Genomic DNA, 21,136 nt, shown 5'->3' with positions numbered 1-21,136 from the left:
AGTGTTATACTCGTGCAACTTCTCTCGCTGTCCTGCGGGTCCCGCTTGCCAGCCCGACCGCCAGTTCACTCGTCCGCCCTTGCTGACCGGTGGGTCCTGTCTATCGGACCCTTCCTCTCCGAACTGCTTGTGCACGACCTCCGCGTCGCCGTGGACTCCGCGCCCACGACGCACGCCGAGGCTGCGCCCGTCCCCACCCCGGCCTTTTATAGCTGCCTAGCACCCGCTCGCCCTCCCCTTCCCTCATTCGCGCACTCGCAGCCCTCAGAACTCGCCTCGCACTGTGCGCACGCCGCTGGGAGTTCCGCTGTCGTTCGCTGTGACCGCACGTCCGTTCTTCCGCCACCGTTGGGAGCTCACCACGTCTGTTGCCTCAGTAAGCTCTGCCATGTCTCCCGCAGTTCGGGACAACCTTTGATTCACCTTCGTCCCCTCTGGTTCGCCTGGTCCACGCTCACCGATTCACTGTCGTAGCTCCGCCGCCGTCGACTCGTGTCCTCGTCGTGCCCCGGCCGCCGTTCGTGTGTTCCTGAGACTTTCTTCAAGGTAACCATCCTAGCCCTACCCTTATTTTCCCCTGTCTTGCATTTACTCGCCCGCGATTGCTCGCCGGAGTGTTCCCCAGTCCGCCAAGGACTCCCCTCCGCCGTTCGGTCGCCTCACTCCCATTCACACAAACCCGACCCCGCCATAGTGCTCGCCAAGTTCTCCCCAACCTCTCCAGCTATCTAGACCGACCTCTCGCGCCTTAGGAGTCCTAGTCTGCCTCACCTCCGGCAACGGCGCCGCCGTGTCCACGAGGAGCACCGCCCCTGGCTACCCGGCAAAGTTGTAGTCCCCTGGCGCGCATCCTGTCCGCCCAACTCTAATCGGACAACTCGATTTCAATTAAGCCAGACCTAATCCCAACCGCTAGATCTAGATCTGACCGCTCTCCTCTCACTCTCTCACCCACGCCATGCAGCTAGGGCTGGCCGGTCAGGCCATCTCGCCCCAGGCCGCTGACAACCCTGGCCCGCTGGTCAGCCCGCGCTCGCGTTCGCTTTCGTGTGCGCGTCCACTCGGCCAGATCTAATCTTGGCCGTTGCTCGCAGATCCGACGGCTGAGGATACCTCGTACCCCTTCGTGCGGTGGTTTTGCTAAAGAACCCCTCGGGTTTCCAGGAATCAACCTATCGTCCCTTAAATTTGGGCGCAGGCCCTTGGAATCTTATAAACAGACCCCTTCACTTTTAAATAATCATAGAATTAGACCTAGTTTTATATTTCAAACCTCAAAACTTGTTTATTTCATATCTTTTTCATATGTACTCCAAATTTAGTGATTCAAATTGCAAAATGTTCATAGGAATATTCTACGTTCAAATAAATTATGTCCTACTTACTCTATAATTCACTGTCCCGCATTACATTATTGAAACCTAAGGATTGACTAGTCTGTATTTACCTTATCATTGTTTACATTTTGGGTTTATAATGGTTAGCTTATGCTATTGCTTCAACTTAATCAATGAACATGATGTGAACATTTATAATACGATGATGTTATCCCGATGATGATATTGTGATACTTTAGGGGACTCAGGCTATTTTTCTGAGTACCTCTCTATAAGGACCTATTCGGGGAGTGACCACCCGGGATAACCGTGCAACCATGAGGGTGGAATGGAACGCCCTTAGCTGATTAATTAGATAAACCTGGGGGTGTAGTTGTCTTTACCTGAGGGTCATCAATGGGGGCCAGGGCGTAGTGCTCGCTCTGCTAAGGGGGGGTGCAGAGGTTCATTCGATTTGGTTTTGTTAGTCACCCACCTTGGGGAGGCGTACTGCGTTTGTACGACTGGCAAAACCTAACGAGCAACTATGCACCAGGGAGTCTTTGTAAAGGCTACGTAGTGTATCCCTGGCCATTCACCTCGATAGTGAAGATTGGGTCTATACAACCCAGGCTGTAGAGGGATCACGACTCGTGGGTAAAGTGTGCAACCTCTGCAGAGTGTTAGAAACTGGTATATTAGCCGAGCTCACGGTTAAGAGCGGCCTTGGGATCCTCTTTGATTAGAAGAACTTTGGTTAATTTTATGATGATGGTTAATAATGATGGTTATAATTTTGATCTATGGTATTTCCTCTTGGAGGAAGTACATTTGGGTAATAACTGGGTTTATTACTAAAACTTGGCTTTACTAATAGTAATAAATACTTGACCAACTAAAATCAACTACTTAACCTTAACTCCACATACAACTAGTCCACTTTAGCCAAACGGGACATTTGCTGAGTACGTTGATGTGTACTCACCCTTGCTTTACAAACCACCCCCATCTCATGTTGTCCCCACTATACTCAGTGCTCAGGAGATGCTGGAAACATGGAGGACTTTGAGGAGTTTCAGGAATACGATGAGTTCTAGTTTTTATTAGTGGCAAACCCCCAGTCAGCTGCCTGTGTAGGCCGTATCAGCTACGTTTTGTATTTCCACACTTTGATGATTTTAATGAATATGCTATGTATTAGACTCTGTGGATGTCTTGGACATCTTATTGTAATAAAAGTACCTTTCCTGTATTTACCTTGAGCAAATGTGTGATGATGTCAAATTATGTAGTCACCGTGTACGTGACTTTCTGATCCTAGCACGTACATAGTTCGCATTCGGTTTGCCTTCCAAAACCGGGTGTGACATATTACATCAAGCTGAAGGTTAAACCTCCTTGTATTGTCTTTTGAGAAGAAAGTATAAATGCAAAAAAGGTAAAAATACATTGGATTAGGACACTCTGTAGTTGTTGCGTTGTGCTACTTTTAGTAGATGTGCATTGACTCGGGCACATGGTTGTTGACTGTGCGAGCTTCGGACTCCTCCCTAGTATCGCGTTGTTGCTGCGCCTAACGATGCCCTTCTGGCTGTTGATTATGGAGTAAGGTAGGTGCCAGTGGTGGTGGTGGTGGCAACTGAGCCCAAGAAGCTTGGGAATGACTTGTCGAAGCAATGGACGCCGTAGGTTGCTGATTGCCCACATACTCAGGGATATATGGGGAATAGCATGAAGCAGTATGCAAGACCTACTTCGGTTGGTTCTGTCGTGCTTCAGCTTCAGCAATTTACTTCTACTTTTGGATCATGACTTGGCACGTCCTTGTCATGTATCCCTTATCCTCCCCACAGATTAAGCAGAACAATCTCCTAGGTTGAGTACCAAACCTTCCTCCGAAGTTCCTCCCCCTTCTACCTCTCGGGGCTGGTGGCCTATAGGAAGTTTGTTGCATTCCCGAAGACTATGAGCTTTGTTGCCTGCTCTGGGTATGATTGACCCTGACATCATTTGTGTTGATATTGTGGATCGTTCTGACATGCCTGGGTTGGAGTCTTCCTCAAAAGCCCCTAGTCATCTCATAATACCTGTAGGCTTCCTCCCTTGTCTGGCGAAAATCATTGTCAGCTCAGATGTATTCATCCATCTTCTGGAGAAGCTTCTCCATGGTTTGTGGTGGCTTCCTTCCAAAATATTGTGATGTCGTTCCTGGTCGGAGCGCCTTGATCATGGCTTCGATAACGATTTCATTAGGCACCGTTGCCGCATGGGCTCTTAGTCGCAAAAACCTTCGGACGTGTGCCTGCAAGTACTCCTCATGGTCTTGCGTGCACTGGAATAGATCTTGAGCGGTCATTGTCTTCATTTGGAAGCCCTGGAAGCTTGTGACTAGCATATCCTTCAGCTTATGCCACAATATAATTGTTCCCGGTCGAAGAGAAGAATACCAAGTCTGAGCCACATTCCTGACTGCCATGACGAAGGACTTTGCCATGACAGCAGTTTTGCCACCATATGATGATATGGTTGCTTCGTAGCTCATGAGGAATTGCTTCGGGTCAGAGTGCCCTTCATACATGGGGAGCTGTGGCGGCTTGTATGAAGGTGGCCATGGAGTAGCCTGCAACTCTACTGCCAGGGGAGAAGCATCATCAAAAGCAAAATTACCATGGTACAGATGTAATACCCAAAGTTGTAAATTATATGAAAGGAGATTAAACCCTTATGAATCCTTGTCTCTATACATTAGATCATGTGAATATCCACATTCAAGGTGATTAAGTATCTAATGACATCTAAATAATATATGCATCATGCCGGGATTTATTTTGTGCTCATTTGATAACAAAAATAAGATTAGCAGAAACACATTAGTATCTAAATTTGAATTTAAGACATGAATTGCAATCTAGAATTTGGAAATAAGTTAGAAAAGAAAGGAAGGGAGGAAGGAAAATGTTATTTATAATGTGAAAGAAAATTATATATGTAGGTAGCTTTGTCCATACTCAGGTCTTGGAATTGTACATTAATTTAGGAATAAAAAAATTCCCAACCAAATTTGAGTTTAAATTTGAATTCTAACATTTGAGAAAAGGAAATCAGAAAAGAAAACAAAAAAGGAAGAAAATGGAAAACCTGCGATGGGCTCAAAACCTCCTCCTCGGCCCAATTCACGTTCCTTCCGCGTAGCCCAACAGCGAGACCCAGCGCTGACGTGTAGGGCCAGCTTGTCAGTCACCGCATGCGCTATCGTGGGGGCACTGGTGGAGCGGGTCCACTCGCAGGTCACGGGTCCTCCGTCGCCTCGCATCCGTGCCTTGCATGGGGACCCCAGGATCAGCGACCCCACCCTCTACGGGCTTGTTCGGTTCTCCCCCAATCCATATGGATTGAGGGGGATTGAGGGGGTTTCAATCCCTAGCAATTTAAAATACCCTTTAATCCGTATCAATCTCATCCGATCCATATGGATTGAAAATAACCGAACAAACCCTAGATGAGTTCGTCGCGTGTTGCCGACCCCACCTGTAGGCTGCGGTCTCTTCTCCCTCTGTTTCTCGCTGCCGCATGGGACCCACGTTTTTCCTGTTTCTCTTCCTCGCCACGCATCTCGGGCGGGTGGTTGAGCACGCGACACCTCCGCTAACCACGACTGCACCTCACCTTTGCTTCAAAAGCGGGCTAAGGACCCTCTTGCTTTCTCCTTTGCCCTCTCCTCCTTCTGCCGCCACAAGAAAAAGGAAAGCGCCGCCACCAGAAATAGCCATTGACAGCAAGTCCGGAGAGAGTAGCTGGGTGGAGATATCGCCACGTCTCAAGTCTCGGGGGCGAATTCAGGAGCTTTGGTCGCGTTGAAGGGTCTCGCGCGAGGTGTTGCCGTGTATGGTGGGTGCTCGGCTGGTCGGGAACTCGCCGCCGTCGTGGGATCTCCGTGTCCGGCCACTGCGGGTCGTGCCGGCTCACCCACCATCTCCTCGGTCGTCGGTAAGCCCCTGGATAGTTTCACCTCGCGCTTCCTTTTTCACCGGATTTGAAGTTGGGCGTACCTCGAGCCAACCAGTTGGGTAGTTTGCTGGCGGCTCGCCGCCGTGCGGAGCCTTCACCGGTCACCGCCGCGCGCAAGAGAGTCGGGTCAGGGAGAGATACCAGCATCGTAGATCTGGCAACGTGCGGCTTAGATCAGATACGGGTAGGCGAGGTCGGATCCGTAGATCTCATGATCTACGGTCTGGATTTGATGGCTGATACCGTTTCAGCCGGAGTAACGTGCGCCATCCGATCGAATCGATCGGGTGAGGGTTGATCTTGGCATAATTGAATCTGGAGCGTCGTATAGAGATCGAACGGCACTTGTTGCGTACCGGATTGTGGTGGCCAGATTCTAATCTGAGCCCTTGATTCCCGATCGGACGGTCGAGATCTGTTGATACCGTTTTGGCCGTGCACTTTTTTGCATGAGCCCCTAAACTATATAGAAATGAACCCGCGGTTCAAGACCGTATTAAGATCGTTACGGAGAGGTCCAGGATTTTACCGTGCACCCCCTGCAGTTCTCGGTAATGTTGTGCGCAGTTCATACAATTAATAAAATAGAGAAATTTATTTAGAAAATGATTTTTTTTCTACAAAATTAATTGCAGAAACTTGTTTAAATCCTAGGAAATTCATTTTAGCTCCTTTCAAATCCATTCTAGTTCCTATAATTTTGTGTTAATATTGTTTATCACTTATTAAAACTGTTCTAGCATGAAAGCCATATTAAAATTAATCACTTTGATAATTTTGTACCAAACACATAAATACTTTGGAAAATCATAACATAAAATCCATAACTCTGAATTTAGAGATTCTTGTTCCTATGATCTCGTTATGATGCGTAGATTACTATTATTTATTTTGTATTCATGTTTGGTGTGATGTTAATTTCTCCCTTGTACCATGTTTGTTTGTATTATGGCGAGTAGACGAGCCAGTGACCAAGGATCTAGGTGTTTAGCAGGTTTGCTGAGCAGGAGCTCATTGAAGGCAAGTTGTGCTCTTGATCACTTTTATTTACCCAATAATGTTCTTTATAATCATTTTATCATGCATAGGCTTAATTTTGATGGGACCCAATAGGCCACCCTAGTCTGGTTATCTTTTCACCTTGTTTACCCATGAACTTTTGGGTAGTTTTTGCTATTGCTATATATGGTTTTGGGTGTTGAGATAACTATTACACATGATCATTCTTTATTATTGTTCTATTTTTGTTCATGATAAGGCAACTATGTTAATTGGAACATCGAGCTTAACTTGAGAAACATGTGCCACCACAAGGGTGGAATGGGACGCCCTTGGTTGACTAACTAGGAAAGCTAGTGGAGGACTACCTTACGCGAAAGGGGAAAGGGCAGTAGGGGAGTAGGCGTATAGGGAGGTTCTCGGGTTGATTTTGCTGCGATGGCAGTCAGACGGGGGATTCCTGCATTGTTTTTCTAGAAACTGTAGCGGGTTTTCTTAAGCTAGTGGAACTTTGTAAATGCCTCGTAGTGGATCCCTAGTCATTCACCTCGGCAGTGTCTAAGGGTTTAGCTAACCTTGGCTGGACGGGATACATGACTTGTGGGTACAGGGTACAACCTCTGTAGAGTGTAAAAGTGGTATACTAGTCATGCTCGCGGTCATGAGCAGCTCAAGACTCTTGCATGATTAATTTATGAAATTAAATTCAATTTGTCATTTCCATCGTATTGGGATTTATTATAAATTTTGATCTACTATTACTCTGGTTTAGAATCTACTTACATTTAGTAACTACTAATAAAACTTGACCAACCTGTTAAAAGCAATTATCAGCTTTAACCCTTACTTGTTGATTAGCCTTACACTTCACATGAACTCCCACCTTTGGTAAGTTCATGCACATTATTCCCCACAACTTGTTGAGCTATGATCTTTTGTGAGCTCATCCTTGCGATATGTAACCCCCCCCCCCACAGGAGAAGAAAAGGTGGTCCAGGAGGAGCCATACAATAAGGAGTACGAGTTGATCTAGGTGGCGTCTCCTAGTCAGCTTTGTGGCGCTAAAGAATAATACTTAGTTCGCTTTATTATTATCATTTATTTTTATAAGACTTCCGCTATGTAATAATGACATTTATGATATTGTGACAATCATCTCTATACACTTTGTCATTATATGTGATGTTCTTTTTTTGGCGCACATATGAGACGCACCCGACTTTATCCCTTAAATCCAGGTGTGACAAGAGTGGTATATGAGGAAATGTTGACTGTAGGATGAAACCTAGATAGAACTGGACAAAACCCTTACATACTTACCTTACTCTGATTCTGTGTATACTTATCTTGATCTTGTCTCACCTTTTGTTGTTCTACTCTGACTATTCTTACATTTTCTATTCTAAGACAAGGATGATTTCACACTTTGGAATCCTACATTTATAACCCTCTAAAAAGATAGGAGACCTAAGACAAAAAATTAAAATTATTTTCTCTATCTAAAGTGTTTGGATGATTGTTCTGATGATAGATGCCTGATTTGCTTCTTTGATTGATTGAAATAGTATAGCAGGGCATTCTAGCATGTACCACCATAAGGTAATGTATTAGCCTTAGTAAGTGACACACTAATCTACTTAGCTAATAAAACATCCAAACGATTCTGCCTCGTAATTACTCTTCTTGCCTACAATTCTTTCTTACCATGTGTTTCTAACCAGATGGTCAATACCAGGAAGGGAGGATTATTAGACAACAGCAAGCAGAAATAGACCCTTCGAATCCTCCACCGGCTAGGACAGATCTAGTGGTTGCAGCTCAGATGCAGATGCTGGAATAGATGGCAAATACTTTAACGGATATGCAAACTCAGATGCGGCAGGAACGTCAAGAGATGCGCTAGGAAAGGCAAGAGATGCATGAGGAAATAAGGCAAGAGAGGATGGTACGACAGCAACAAGCACCAATGCCTCCACCGCCACCACCAGTTCCACCCCGGGACAACCACCGGGAGTTCATGAGTCACAAGCCACCGACATTCGCCAGCTCTCCAGATCCTCTGCGCGCTGATGATTGGCTGAAGTCAGTGGAGAAGATATTGAATATCACCCAATGCTCTGACCGGGAGAAGGTGTTTTATGCTTCTGGTCATCTTAATGGTCCTGATGCTGATTGGTGGGATTCTTACATTGCTGCTCATGATGCTGCCAATAATATCACCTGGGCATAATTCACCACACAGTTCAGAAACTATCATATTCCTATTGGACTGATGAAGATAAAGAAAATTATATATGTAGGTAGCTTTGTCCATACTGAGGTCTTGGAATTGTACATTAATTTAGGAATAAAAAAATTCCCAACCAAATTTGAGTTTAAATTTGAATTCTAAAATTTGAGAAAAGGAAACCAGAAAAAAAGAAAATGGAAAACCTTCGATGGGCTCAAAACCTCCCCCTCGGCCCAATTCACGTTCCTTCCACGCAGCCCAACAGTGAGATCCGGTGGGGGCACTGGTGGACCGGGTCCACTCGTCGGTCACAGGTCCTTCGTCGCCGCACATCCGTGCCTTGCCAGGGGACCACACGAGTCTGTCGCGTGTTGCCGACCCCACCTGTCGGCTGCGGTCTCTTCTTGAAAGTCGCGTAGAGGGGGGTGAATAGGCGTAATCTGAAATTTACAACTTTAAACACACACTATAAGCCAGGGTTAGCGTTAGAACTAAAATCAAGTCCGGGAGAGAGAGGAAAACAAATCAAATGAGAATCAAGCGAATGAACACTATGATTTGTTTTATCGAGGTTTGGTTCCAAAGAATCTAGTCCCCGTTGAGGAGGTCACAAAGACCGAGTCTATTTCAACCCTTTCCCTCTCTCAAACGGTCACTTAGACCGAGTGAGCCTTCTTCCTTAATCTCACGAGTCACAAAGACCCCGCAAGGACCACCACACACTTGGTGTCTCTTGCCTCGCTTACAAAGCACTTGAGAGTAAGAATGAGAAAAGAAGAAAGGCAATCCAAGAAGCAAGAGCTCAAAAGAACAAGAAATCTCTCTCACACAAGTCACTAAGTGTTTGAGATGAAGTTGGGATTGGAGAGGCTTTGATCTTTTAAATTGTGACTAGGAATGAATGATAGAGCTCTTGTATTGAATGTGATCTTCAGAAATCTTGGATGCTTGAGGTTATGGTGGTTGGGGGTATTTATAGCCCCCAACCACCAAGATAGCTGTTGGGGAGACTGCTGGCGATGGGCGCACCGGACAGTCCGGTGCGCCACTGGACAGACACTATTCAATGTCGGGTGCGCCGCCACGTCACCTAACCGTTAGGGTTCGGAGCCGAGTCGACTATTGGGGCTTTGTCCTCTTGCGGCACCGGACAGTCCGGTGCCACACCGGACAGTCCGGTGCCCCTCTAGCTTCGCTGCTCTGACTTCTGCGTGGCACTGTTGCTCACTGTAGCTTCTGTCAGAGTCGACCGTTGCATGAGTTAGTCGTTGCTCTGCTGGCACACCGGACAGTCTGGTGGCACACCGGATAGTCCGATGAATTATAGCGGAGGGCGTCGTTAAATTCCCGAGAGTGGCTGGTTGGAACTTGTACGACCCTGGTGTACCGGACAATGTCCAGTGGCACACCGGACAGTCCGGTGCGCCATTCTTCAGCGCACTCAATTCCTTTTGCTCCGCTGAATTTGTGTCCCTAACTTGATTCTTTTTATTGGTTTATGTTGAACCTTATGCACATGTAATACATAAATTCTAGAGCAAACTAGTTAGTCCATATGTTTGTGTTGTACATTCAACCACCAAAATTAATCGTAGGAAAAGGTTAACCCTATTTCCCTTTCAATCTCCCCCTTTTTGGTGATTGATGCCAACACAAACCAAAGCAAATATATAATGTGCAGAAATGAACTAGTTTGCATTTTGGAGAGTGCATAGGTTACTTGGAATTAAACCAATTGATAATCTCACTAGATATGAATGGATTGCTTTTCTTTTATTTAACATTTTTGACCACCTTTCCACCACTTGTTTTGTTTTTGCAAATTCTTTTGGAAAATCTTTTCAATGTCTTTTTGCAAATAGTCAAAGGTATATGAATAAGATTACAAGAATGCATTTTCAAGATTAGAAATTTCTCCCCCTGTTTCAAATGCTTTTCCTTTGACTAAATAAAACTCCCCCTGAATGAAATTCTCCTCTTAGCTTTCAAGAGGGTTTTAAGATAGATATCAATTTGAAATTCAAGGGATACCAATTTGTATCAAGTACGAGTTGAAGAATATCAATTAAAAACTTCATTTCGAAAAATTTGAAATGCTGGTGGTGCGGTGGTGGTGCGGTCCTTTTGCTTTAGGCTTAATATTTTCTCCCCCTTTGGTATTAATCGCAAAAAACGGAGTACTTTGGAGCCCTAATGTACTTTCTCTCCCATTGGTAAAGAAATATGAGTGAAATGTTATACCAATTGAGAGATATATGAGTAATGGCAAAGGGTAAGTGATACCGTCAGAGTTGGAGTGGAAGCCTTGTCTTTACCGAATACTCCATTTCCCTTTCAATCTACAACTTAGTATAGAAATACAGTTGGAAACACATTAGTCATAGTCTTGGCACAAGAGGAATAAGAAATATGTATTTGTACCAAATGAAAGTAATATGATCAAAGGTATAGAAATAAGCTATGTGTGCAATGTGTCATTCAAAATTCCGAGAATCAAGTATATTTAGTTCATTCCTAAGTTTGCTAAAGGTTTTCTCATCTAATGGCTTGGTAAAGATATCAGCTAATTGATTCTTGGTGTTTACATAAGCTATTTCGATATCCCCCCACCTTTGTTGGTTATCTCTTAGAAAGTGATATCGAATGTCTATGTGCTTAGTGCGGCTGTGTTCAACGGGATTATCCGCCATGTGGATAGCACTCTCATTATCACATAGGAGAGGACTTTGCTCAATTTGTAGCCATAGTACCTAAGGGTTTGCCTCGTCCAAAGTAATTGCGCACAACAATGGCCTGCGGCAATATACTCGGCTTCGGCGGTAGAAAGAGCTACGAAGTTTTGTTTCTTTGAAGCCCATGACACCAGGGATCTTCCTAGAAACTGACAAGTCCCTGATGTGCTCTTTCTATTAATTTTACACCCTGCCCAATCGGCATCGGAATATCCTATTAAATCAAAAGTGGATCCCTTAGGGTACCAAAGTCCAAACTTAGGAGTGTAAACTAAATATCTCATGATTCTCTTCACGGCCCTAAGGTGAACTTCCTTAGGATTTCCCTGGAACCTTGCACACATGCATATAGAAAGCATAATGTCCGATCGAGATGCACATAAATAGAGTAAAGATCCTATCATCGACCGGTATACCTTTTGATCTACGGATTTACCTCCCGTGCCAAGGTTGAGATGCCCATCGGTTCCCATGGGTGTCTTGATGGGGTTGCCATCCTTCATTCCAAACTTCTGAAGTATGTCTTGAATGTATTTTGTTTGGCTGATGAAGGTGCCATCTTGGAGTCGCTTGATTTGAAATCCTAGGAAATACTTCAACTCCCCCATCATAGACATCTCGAATTTTTGAATCATGATCCTACTAAACTCTTCACAAGTTGATTTGTTAGTAGACCCAAATATGATGTCATCAACATAAATTTGGCATACAAACAAATCTTTTGCAACAGTTTTAGTAAAGAGTGTAGGATCAGCTTTTCTGACTTTGAAGCCATTAGTGATAATAAAATCTCTTAGGCATTCATACCATGCTCTTGGCGCTTGCTTTAGCCCATAAAGCGCCTTTGAGAGTTTATACACATGGTTAGGGTACTCACTATCTTCAAAGCCGGTAGGTTGCTCAACATAGACCTCTTCCTTGATGGGTCCATTGAGGAAGGCACTTTTCACGTCCATTTGATAAAGTTTAAAGCCATGGTAAGAAGCATAGGTGTGACACCCCAGGTGTCTATTTCGCGTTATGTCAGGGGAGTTATCCTGATCTCGGATGCTCAGTGAAAATTTCTATTTCTCGATCGTGTCTATCTCTGTCTATCAGGCTTCTCATGGAAGTTCACCGAATTCGGAGTTAATCGATCGCGAGAAACAACCAATTTTGGAGCATGTTAAAACTTTTAATTCTCGGAACTCATGCAGATTCGAAGATCATTCTCGAATTATAAATCTCGTCTAAAGCTCATGTAATCAAACGCTCGACAGTTGCTAGTCGAGCTGTGCCCAAATCCAATTCCTCGGCCTTCGACTGATGCCCGACTATTTTATTTGGATCCGTACTCTCAGACGGAATACTCGATATGTCGTCCTCTAATTAATTCTTACTCGACTCAGCTAAATATCTCATGTCCGAACCGAATTCAAAACCCCGTATCGACAGCAATTTTAAATTGTCACGATTCGGTTTCTCCGACTAAAAATCCGAAGCCGATCGGAAGTCTGAGAGAAACATTTATTTCTAAAATAGTGCGCGAGAAATTATTTCTGAGCGAATTCAAATCAAACTCTCGGCCGAATTAATCGTTCAATTGTCTGTTCGTCCGAACTCTGTTTCACTCTGTTCCGCGTACAGACGAATTCCGCACGAGCATTTTTATTCCGAAAAATAAATTAGCGCGGCCCGAGTACGTATTTGGGCCAAATCCGGCCCAGCCCACTAAGAAAACCCTAGCCCTAGTGCCTCTCTATAAATAGGAGCCATCTCCTTGCAAGTGGAGGCAATTTTGCACTCCCACCCCTCCATTTTTCCCAGCCGCCACCTTCTTTCTTCCCTGCCTCTTCTTCTTCACGGCAGCAACAGCCACCAGCGACGCCCTCCCTGCTCCATGGGCGCGGGTCTCTCTGCTCCAACCATGGCCACCCAGCAACAACGCCATTCTTCCCCCTCGGCTCCCTGGGATGCAGCAGCACGCCATCGCAGGAGCAGGGCCCCCATGGGAGCGCCCCCTTATCCACAGCGTCGGCAGCAGGGAGCTTTTTCTTCCCTGCGCGCGGGAGCTCCATGGCCGAGCTCGCCCAAGCCTCCATCGCTGTCAGCCTCTAGGCACCCGAGATCCACTGCATCTCCACCCATTCCCTCTCCCACGCCATCCCTCTCCCTCCTCAAAAACTCGGCGCTCAGGCACCTCCCAGCCATGGCGCGGCGCCTCTGCTTTCCTCCGTGACGCCCAGATTTTTCCAGCAGAGAGCTTCTTCACCATGGCCGGACCTCTGCCTTCTACCTCTAGCTCATCGCCTCTCTATTGCAGACCAGCGCTCCCTTTCTTCTACCCCTTGCCGGCGCCCAGCAGCAACATCTCCCTCCCCCCAAACTGCTCTCGCCATGGCCGGATCCCCCTGTAATGGACGCCCCCTGTTTTCTCCCTGCGCAGCTCCATTTCCCCCATAGCCGTGAGCTCCCCATCTGGCCGCCATCCACCCCTGTGCTCGGCCCTCTCCGTGCGGCGTCAGCCGATCTGCGCAGCAATGCCGGTCCGCAGCAGCGAGCCCCGTCGATCTACACGGCCCTGGCTGCCATCGTTTCCCAGCACGTCGGCATCGAGCTCCGCTAGTCGTCAATCTGTGCAGTGAACAACAACCTTGGTGAGCTACTAGCTGTCCTGCGCTTTTCGTGTTCGATTAAATGACCGCACCAATAAATCGTGTAATAAACTGTGCCATGCTCGCAGCCCCTTGTCGACGTCACGCCACACGCATCGCTCGTCGGCAAAGAGCCCAAACTGATGACATGCATGCGCAACTCCAATCGGATTTCGGCCAGGTTGTTCGCCTTGAATGATTGTGATTTGTTTTATTTACGTATTCGGTCGATGATGTGCCTGCGTGTTTATATGCGTGTGAAAATATGTTTGTATGAATGGACGCGTGTAGAGAAGAAAATGAAGTAGAGAAGAACTCGGATATTTTTATTTTGATCGGAAAATATGCGATGCGTTGTTTCATGCGAAAACTAAGTTACAAAATGTGGATTTTGTTTTGGGAAATGCATCGATATGTGTTTATGTGAAAAGTGTATTTGTTTTAAGCAATGTGATGGGATTCGTAATTTTAGAGGAGATATATTTATTGACGTGGCGGGTAGTGTAGAGAATGCTAGTTTGCATGGGGGATGTATCGTTAAGTCATGAGTGTCGGAGTTCATTTATATTAGTGGTCGCGCCACATTGAGTGAAGTGTCTCGAGTGCACGCCATGACATGGTCGTATGCGAGACAGGAAAATATAAGGTGTGCTCGATAGGAATGTTCGGTCGTTGTAGGTGGAAATGGTCTTTGCTTAAATAGAGAGGTGGTGACATGACGAAGTAGTCATCGCCTCCTCTATGTTTATATGTCGAGTCAAAATGCGGGGTACTCGTGGTACGCTAGGCGGTGTCCAAATAAATTAACCGGTCGATGTGGTAGTGGTCGTGCGTGATTTATGGCTAGTGAGTAGTTGAATTACGAGTTATGCGAGAATCATGTTAGAAACTAATGTGCGGCGTGTAACGGTGCTCGGGTGGTAAACCATAGGTCAATAGGTATTATTAGTGTCATTGGCAAATGGGGATGATTCTTGTGGTGCGATAAAAATTGGAAAGGCAAAGAACATGGGTAGTGTGACGATCCAGTTAACCGATAGGTTCCGTAAACACGCTTGTGATTCTTTTATGTGCATGATAAGGTCGATGCCTTGTCGTCGTAGCCTTAGGAAATTTTCTGGAATGCGCTAGTGCTCTACTGATGGGTTGAATGAACTTGAAGATGTATTACAATAGCTGTGTGTCGTGCCGGTCATCCAAAAATGGCGAAGGGTGGTGTGTGATGGTAATTGGGAAATGGTCACGTCATTAGCCAACTCATGTCAAGTAGGAGTCGATGGCGTAAGTGATTGTGATATAAATAGGTGTGGTGTCTCGGACTGCGTTAATAATAGGCAAGCTGATGTGTATGTCGTATGGCGGGCTATGCCATCCCTTTGGTTAATGGACTAGTTAGATGGCGTTGGTTAAGCTCGTAGTTACGATGAATTACTTGTTGTGGTCTAAATGCGTATGGTTATGGTCGCAAGTAAAAATTAGTAGTGCTCATGTGGTGTCTAAGTTAAAATGCGGACTAATGGGTGAAAGGCGCTTCGATATAAATATGTGCCGGATTTGATGATTGTGGTGAATGCGTTTGTTAAATGAATGTGGTAATTTTAGTGCACTAAATGATTTGGATAAAATTTGTAAGTCTACTTGTTAGTGCTCAATTGATTGTTTTAACTCTAACAAATGGTAAAGTGTTAGAATAATTCAAATCTCTAGATCATGGCAATTCTTGAATTATATAGAAACTGAAATTCGTTGATTGCTGTTTTGGACTGCACGCGCTGTTTTAGTTGTGTTGTCTGTTTGATGAACTAAATTGTATTTTCTGTAGATATGTGCTATAGAAAAGTGGTAGATAACTTTATTATCTTGCTGGTGTTAAAATTTGACAGCCATAGGTCTGACAGTTTAGGAGTTATGCTTTTTACAAATTTAGTAACTGAATCTGTCCAAATTCTGTACAGATTTCAGAAACTGTATTGTTTGTTCAATTTAATGTTGCAATCTGTTCATGGTCATTATAAGAAAGCTGTAGATGCTTTTCTGATCTTGTTTGTGTTAAAATTTCATAACTAAAGGCCTGACGGTTTAAGAGTTATGAATTTTACAACTTGGTTGCTGTGTTCTGTCCACTGACAGAACAGATTTCGGAAACTGAATTGTTTGATTCAGTTCAACATAGAATCAATTCTTGGTGATTATAAAAGTTATGTAGTTCTTTTTCTGAGCTTTCCAAAAAGTCTTGGATCACTCTTTTTGGTGGTCTGAAGATTAAGTTGTGGATGTTTAAAGTCTAAAGACTGAATCTGTCCGATTCTGGACAGCAAAGCCTTCTAGTGTATTTTATCCTTAGTTAAATATGGAATCACCTTAAGATGTTTATAAATGATATGTAGAAAATTTTATTACATTTCCAGAAAGTCTAGGATCACCTTGTTTGGATGCCTGAATCTTCAGTTATGAATTTTTAAAGTCATAAGTCTGAATCTGTCCAAATCTGGACAGCGCTGTTGTGTTAGCACTTTTTAACCTTGCTAAGTGCTGAATCCTGTGGAGGTAAAAATACCAAAGTTGTAGAGCACGTTTTAAGCTTTCCAGAAAGTCCTAGTTTGTTATTTTTGGGTTAATATTTGAAAATTTATGATTAAAACAAGTAGCTGCTGTGTTGCTGTCCCGAAAATCTGCATATGCGCTTTTGATTGTTTAGTTCACCCTTCTCGCTAAAAATGTTTGGTTTGCTCTTAAGTAATGTAGACTTGCCATGGCTAAGCTAGAGATGACATGTGTGTCTTGTTTTATATGTTCCTTTATCTAGTGACGCGATATAGGAGTTCCTTAGACATTGACGCTTATGTCCTCTATTGGATTTGTGTTGTCGATGAGGCTTGTGTGCGATCAATAGGAGAACTAATGAAAAGTCGTATCCAAACAAATAAAATGCGCGTACCTGTAATGTCATAGTTGTGTTGCGTAAATAAATAACATGTTGTCATCTTTTAATGGTTTTAATGATGAACGCCGATAACGTGCGACTAGCTAGCGCTTGCGTATAGTCGTTGCAGTGTCTTACTAATTAGTGTTAGTTCGCAATCATATATTGAAATATTTTGTGCTACTTTCATTATATTCATACATATGCATCTTGCACCTCATATAGGACCGAGAGATGATGATTGAGCCAGTGATGTGGTGCCAACCACAAGATGCAGATGGTGGAACCAAGGAAGGATGAACTTAACTAGTGGATGCTCGCCGAGCGAGTATCTCCCCCAGCAAACACTATCTAAGTGTCAAATTAAAGGCAAGCCCCGGTTTTATGCATAACCGTTATATATGCTATTTTACTGCACTTAATGTTTGTAGGCTTGTACTATGCACTTAAGTGTAGGAGTTGTCTGAAACCCTAGTTGCATGAACTCAGGATACCTTTGAGATGGATACTAGTATGCTAGGTCGAGTAGCTGCCTTGCTAATTAGGGATCTCGGTAGAAGTCGAGTGATTTTTCTAGCACTCGCGCGAGGTCAGGAATTGGTTGTATTCACTTTGATAACAGAATGATGATGGTCTGTGGACACGGGTCCATGGGGACGCGTGGTCTACGAGATGGAAAATGGAATAAGGATTAACGTGCGGATACCTGTGTCAAGCGTTTGAACGTACTAAACACATACTGAGAAATATGGTAAATCGGTAAGCCTAGTACCTGAGTGAACCTGCCCGCAGATTGCCCTCCTCACGCGACCTGAGACGAGGTCTCCCATTCCGGTTATGGTGGGTACAAGTGTGGTCACTGCACGACGGCCAGTCGGGGTCAGTGAGGCATTGTACGCCAAGGCGGTGAGCCCCTTTCTGTTGCCAGGGAATCGATGGGGACGGTTGATGTGTGTGGGGACAGAGTGCCCCTACATGTCGTGTGTTTAGGTTTACCTTGCAAGGATAAAAACTCGATTCGAATCGTCTGCTTCTCGCAGCTAATGAGACTGCTTGATCCATTGTACTGCATTGAGTAACAAGTGGAAATATGATGAGTTGATATAAGCTGTTGATTGCTAATAATGCTTGCTACTATGTATGAGTAGATAGTACACTTTTAGCCTTAAGAGAGTCACACTTAAATTGACAAAGTTAAAACTTGACTTAGAAACTCAGCTAGTGCTTTTGGCAACCAAACCCCACAGCCAAACAGCTGCATGTCTAGAGGTAGAGGAGTAGACTCCTCACACCGGGTAAGTCTAGCTGAGTATTAGTATACTCAGCCTTGCTTGTGGCATAATTTTTGCAGGTACTCATTAGGTTGATTGGTTGCTGGTGTGACTTGGCCTCCATCCTTGCCACCGGGATAGACGATCGAGTGGGTTACTGCTTCCGCAGGAGAGGACCAGGAGGAGTAGCGTGGCCAGGCTTCGCCATGTTACTCGGTTCTTCTCCGTTAGTTATTTCCGCTGCATTAAAATTTATGGTTATTATTTCTGAAACTCCGATAATGTAATCACTAATGATACTTATTAAATTTGTGGTATTATGTTTTATTGTATTTCTCTGTGCCTCACCTTCGTGTGAGCTAGTGGTATTCGATCCTGGTAAGTGGCTTTATCGGACTAGATCCGAGGGACTGACGGGTTATTCCTGTTTAAGTGCGTTGCTGCCCTTAAGGGTGCGACTTGGGCACTTAAGCTGGAATAATTCGGGCGGTTCCGCCACAGCTGGTATCGGAGCGAATACCATCACAGAGAAGTCAATAAGTCATAAATACCAACCTTTTCTAAAGTAAAACTTGCTTAAAAACCAAAGTTGGATAGATATCAGGACGATAAGTTAGACCTAGGACGTGAAGCCTTAGGAAATAGATGGGTAGCTAGGTGGCTATTTATATAGGCCATAAAGGCTACTACTACTATTAGGAAGGATGCTGTAGAAGCATCCGAAAAATTAGTTAGGTCTGAGAAGACGACTAGAATGAGCATGCATCATGATTATCGCATCATTGTCTCTTGTGCATCAACATGCTTCTCTCACCTTTATTCCAATAATAAGAAATTGTGAATAATGTATTGTATTGCTATGAACTGCAAAGAAACGCCTTACCTTGTGTTAGATTGGTAAGTCTTGTTAGGTCGTGCTATGTGTTTCTCTTGTCTTGCTATCTAGGTGGTATTGTGATTATTCAACCCTTCTTCCAAAAAAAATAATTTTGTTGTCTGTTCTGCTCATGAAAAGATTTTTCCCCCTCCAAACAACCTTGAGTTTAGCAAGTGAAACCCTTGCAAAAAAAAACATGCTTGTGTTGGTGTTTTCTAACCCTTGTGTGTTTCCCCCTTGAAGTTGCACCTGCACGACTTGTAGACACCCATAGCTTGACCCCTAAATTGGCTAAAACTTCCTTGTGCACGTGGTTTTGTCGAAAAAAAATTGTTGTTTGGTGTCTAGTTGCCCAAACCCTATCAAGACCATGTTTCTTTCCATAAAATTCTTGCTCCTAAAACTTCATAGCATTTTTATTGATCATCCAGCTGATCTTGTTGCCTACCTCTCCTTTCACCTGGATCTGGTAATCCTTTTTCTTATGAATCATGTTTGCTTTATCATCCGAATCTCGGGATCCCCTATTGATTCTGCCCCGTTATCTGGTTATCTACTCTAACCCGTTCTCAAGTATCGGATGTTGATCTGCCTAAATCTTTCAATTCTGATAATTCTTATACTCGTTCTTCGAGGATCATGAAGTTGTTTTATCAATTTTATCTTTAAACGGCGTATCCATTTAGTTCAATGGATGTTGCTGTTATCTTTGGATCTCTCATGTCTCTAAAAGCTTATCAATCTCGATCTCATGGTTGGTTCATCCTCTTATTAAGTATCATATCAATCTTTGGTTGATAATCCCCGTGATGATCATAAAATAGTTCTCTGAGTTAAATAAATTCTCACGTGATGCTCTTTTTGCCAGCAATCTCTACTTCTGCTCCGGTCACATTCTTATTTTCTGAGCCATACTCTCATGGGCTCCCTCTATTTGTGCTATGTGAATTCCGTATTGGTTGTGTTTGGTAATGGTGTCATGACTAATGACTGATGGTGCCGCGACGAAACCGAGAGCCTCCTGTGGGCGCGCACACATGGTTGAGCTGCTCGGCACGCGCCGGTATCATGGTTAATAGTCGTGATCCATTACGAGACTATACTGATGTGCTATCTTTTGTGAACATTCTCTCAGAGTGATCGCTGCATTTTGTCTCAGCATGCCGCGATATTCTATCCAAATCTGTCTCCAATATCTTATCAGATACCCTCTCATGAATTTGCATCTATCTTCAGTCTGGGAGTTACATGCTTCTCCACCCTTGAAGATCCTCATTCGAATCTCGGGACGAGATTCCTTTTAAGGGGGGAAGGCTGTGACATCCCAGGTGTCTATTTCGCGTTATGTCAGGGGAGTTATCCTGATCTCGGATGCTCAGTGAAAATTTCTATTTCTCGATCGTGTCTATCTCTGTCTATCAGGCTTCTCATGGAAGTTCACCGAATTCGGAGTTAATCGATCGCGAGAAACAACCAATTTTGGAGCATGTTAAAACTTTTAATTCTCGGAACTCATGCAGATTCGAAGATCATTCTCGAATTATAAATCTCGTCTAAAGCTCATGTAATCAAACGCTCGACAGTTGCTAGTCGAGCTGTGCCCAAATCCAATTCCTCGGCCTTCGACTGATGCCCGACTATTTTATTTGGATCCGTACTCTCAGACGGAATACTCGATATGTCGTCCTCTAATTAATTCTTACTCGACTCAGCTAAATATCTCATGTCCGAACCGAATTCAAAACCCCGTATCGACAGCAATTTTAAATTGTCACGATTCGGTTTCTCCGACTAAAAATCCGAAGCCGATCGGAAGTCTGAGAGAAACATTTATTTCTAAAATAGTGCGCGAGAAATTATTTCCGAGCGAATTCAAATCAAACTCTCGGCCGAATTAATCGTTCAATTGTCTGTTCGTCCGAACTCTGTTTCACTCTGTTCCGCGTACAGACGAATTCCGCACGAGCATTTTTATTCCGAAAAATAAATTAGCGCGGCCCGAGTACGTATTTGGGCCAAATCCGGCCCAGCCCACTAAGAAAACCCTAGCCCTAGTGCCTCTCTATAAATAGGAGCCATCTCCTTGCAAGTGGAGGCAATTTTGCACTCCCACCCCTCCATTTTTCCCAGCCGCCACCTTCTTTCTT

At 44.3% G+C, this 21,136-nt stretch overlaps 1 long non-coding RNA gene across 1 annotated transcript; it reads left to right on the top strand.

Annotated features, from left to right (window-relative positions):
- The first annotated feature begins 5,084 nt into the window (after window positions 1-5,084).
- Window positions 5,085-7,524, top strand: LOC103626717 (uncharacterized). Its single transcript, NR_169163.1, has 3 exons — window positions 5,085-5,303; window positions 6,284-6,344; window positions 7,301-7,524. It is a non-coding gene; the product is annotated as an uncharacterized lncRNA (long non-coding RNA).
- The last annotated feature ends 13,612 nt before the right edge of the window (window positions 7,525-21,136 follow it).

The sequence above is a fragment of the Zea mays genome, chromosome 5 (genome assembly GCF_902167145.1).
Source record: "Zea mays cultivar B73 chromosome 5, Zm-B73-REFERENCE-NAM-5.0, whole genome shotgun sequence".
Lineage (NCBI taxonomy): Eukaryota > Viridiplantae > Streptophyta > Magnoliopsida > Poales > Poaceae > Zea > Zea mays.
The sequence above is the reverse complement of the archived record's forward strand: the minus strand, read 5'-3'. Positions and strand labels throughout refer to the sequence as shown.